Source organism: Schistocerca nitens, chromosome 6, assembly GCF_023898315.1.
Source record: "Schistocerca nitens isolate TAMUIC-IGC-003100 chromosome 6, iqSchNite1.1, whole genome shotgun sequence".
Lineage (NCBI taxonomy): Eukaryota > Metazoa > Arthropoda > Insecta > Orthoptera > Acrididae > Schistocerca > Schistocerca nitens.
Window position 1 is genome coordinate 605,273,753 of NC_064619.1, and position 3,198 is coordinate 605,276,950.

Below are 3,198 nucleotides of genomic sequence, written 5' to 3' on the forward strand. Positions count from 1 at the left end.
GGAGAGCCAGTCCTGACAAAACTCTACCATCTGGTGAGCAAGATGTACGAGACAGGCGAAATACCCTCAGACTTCAAGAAGAATATAATAATTCCAATCCCAAAGAAAGCAGGTGTTGACAGATGTGAAAATTACCGAACTATCAGTTTAATAAGTCACAGCTGCAAAATACTAACGCGAATTCTTTACAGACTAATGGAAAAACTGGTAGAAGCCGACCTCGGGGAAGATCAATTTGGATTCCGTAGAAATGTTGGAACACGTGAGGCAAAACTGACCTTACGACTTATCTTAGTAGAAAGATTAAGGAAACGCAAACCCACGTTTCTAGCATTTGTAGACTTAGAGAAAGCTTTTGACAATGTTGACTGGAATACTCTCTTTCAAATTCTAAAGGTGGCAGGGGTAAAATACAGGGAGCGAAAGGCTATTTATAATTTGTACAGAAACCAGATGGTAGTTATAAGAGTTGAGGTTCATGAAAGGGAAGCAGTGGTTGGGAAGGGACTGAGACAGGGTTGTAGCCTCTCCCCGATGTTATTCAATCTCTATATTGAGCAAGCAGTAAAGGAAACAAAAGAAAAATTTGGAGTAGGCATTAAAATCCAGGGAGAAGAAATAAAAACTTTGAGGTTCGCCGATGACATTGTAATTCTGTCAGAGACAGCAAAGGACTTGGAAGAGCAGTTGAACGGAATGGACAATGTGTTGAAAGGAGTTTATAAGATGAACATCAACAAAAGCAAAACGAGGATAATGGAATGTAGTCAAATTAAGTCGGGTGATGCTGATGGAATTAGATTAGGAAATGAGACACTTAAAGTAGTAAAGGAGTTTTGCTATTTAGGGAGCAAAATAACTGGTGATGGTCGAAGTAGAGAGGATATAAAATGTAGACCGGCAATGGTAAGGAAAGCGTTTCTGAAGAAGAGAAATTTGTTAACATCGAGTATAGATTTAAATGTCAGGAAGTCGATCCTGAAAGTATTTGTATGGAGTGTAGCCGTGCATGGAAGTGAAACATGGACAATAAATAGTTTGGACAAGAAGAGAATAGAAGCTTTCGAAATGTTGTGCTACAGAATAATGCTGAAGTTTAGGTGGGTAGATCACGTAACTAATGAGGAGGTATTGAATAGGATTGGGGAGAAGAGAAGTTTGTGGCACAACTTGACTAGAAGAAGGGATCGGTTGGTAGGACATGTCCAGAGGCATCAAGGGATCACAAAGTTAGCATTGGAGGGCAGCGTGGAAGGTAACAATCGTAGATGGAGACCAAGAGATGAATACACTAAGCAGATTCAGAAGGATGTATGTTGCAGTAGGTACTGGGAGATGAAGGAGCTTGCACAGGATAGATGAAGACCACAACAACAACAACAGATTAGAAGTACATTCCGTTCCAGTACGTCCACAGTGAGGACGTCCTCCAGGATGTAGAACACGACAGAAAAACAAAAAATACACAATAAATATTTGCAAATAGAAAACAAATATGCTGATGTACCGTCCACAGATCCCGAGTGAAATGGTCCTCATCCATCTGGAATACGTCAACAAAAACTGAAACATATTTTTATCTAAAAGGTAATAAATAACTTATCACAAAACATGTAAATGTTCAATAACCCGACGTGAATATGATAATTCTTATGCCATTATAGCCAAGGCAACGGCCTTGCCGCAGTGGATACACCGGTTCCCGTCAGATCACCGAAGTTAAGCACTGTCGAGCGTGGTCGGCACATGGATGGGTCACCATCCGGGCCGCCATGCGCTGTTGCCATTTTTCGGGGTGCACTCAGCCTCGTGATGCCAATTGAGGAGCTAGTTGACTGAATAGTAGCGGCTCCGGTCACAGAAAACCATCATAACGACCGGGAGAGCGGTGTGCTGACCACACGCCCCTCCTATCCGCATCCTCAGTGAGGATGACATGGCGGTGGGATGGGCCACTTGTGGCCTGAAGACGGAGTGCTTTATTGTAGCCAAGCATCATCAAATAGAAAAATCATTTTACTGCACTTATTTACAATGATCGCATTAACTGCACTCAATTTGTACAGAAGTCAGACTGTACTAACACTAGCATTATTTGATATTATTAGTATCATATACACATCAGTCAGTTCTGCTAAGAAATTCATGAGTGGAGTAAAACGAATTGGTCAGCAATACATCGTTTAGGCTGTCTGAAACTTTATTATTGGTTAAACATTTTTTATGGCTACTGGAAAATTATGGAAACTTTGTCTTCCCGAATAATGGACATCTTTCCGGACCAAAGTAATTGATTCTAAATCTTAATGAAGGTTATTCTGACTTTTAGTATCGTTTGCATGAACTGAGATTTCAGTTTAAAAAAAGAGATTTATTTTTAATGATAAATTAATCTAAGCAATAAATACGTGTATTGGGAAACAGTAGTCTGTCTAGTTGCCTAACAGCCCTGCCCATGATGTTCTTGAGTTCGCACCACAAATAAATCTTATTATAATTCTTTGGATGAATACTTCAATTTGGTTTGATGAGTTACCCAAAAAAAATATCCCTATGACATTATGCAACGAAAGTAAGCTTCGTATCTTATATCTGTTTTACTTTTATATCTTGTACGTCTGACAATATTCACTTTCAAACAAAGAGATTCGTTTAGAACCTTCAGCACTGATGTGGTAAGCTCCTCTGTTCATTTTGTCATCAACCAGCAATTCCAGGAATTTAACACTTTAAAGGTCTGCTATATGTTTCTCGTCATTTTTAGGAATATACTGACGGGAAACGCCTTCGAAACTGTAAACTGCGTGTAGTGTGTTTTTTTCTGTGTTAAGTGACAAAGAATTGGCTAGGAGCCATTTATTGATATCCATGAAAAGTTCATTAATCGATCTTTCTACGGCTACGCTTGATATGCTCTTTAGTGCAATGTTTGTATCGTATACAAATGAAACAAACTTGGCATCTAGTAACATTACAGATGAAACGGCGTTGATATACACAATAGAAGCTGAAGTCCCTAAGACGAAACTGTGTGTGAAGCCACATGTAACTATTCCCCAGTTGGATGATGCCTGATAGATTAATAACTGCTCGTTTCCTAATGACACCCTCTGCCTACTGTCAGTGATAAAGGATTTGAACTATAAATTTTCATTAGATGTCTTCCACAGGCGGAGACGAAATATCAGGGAACAGATG

General features: G+C 39.5%; 1 pseudogene; it reads left to right on the forward strand.

Moving 5' to 3' along the window:
- The first annotated feature begins 1,668 nt into the window (after nt 1-1,668).
- On the forward strand, nt 1,669-1,786 carry LOC126264074 (5S ribosomal RNA; annotated as a pseudogene).
- Nucleotides 1,787-3,198: the final 1,412 nt, after the last annotated feature.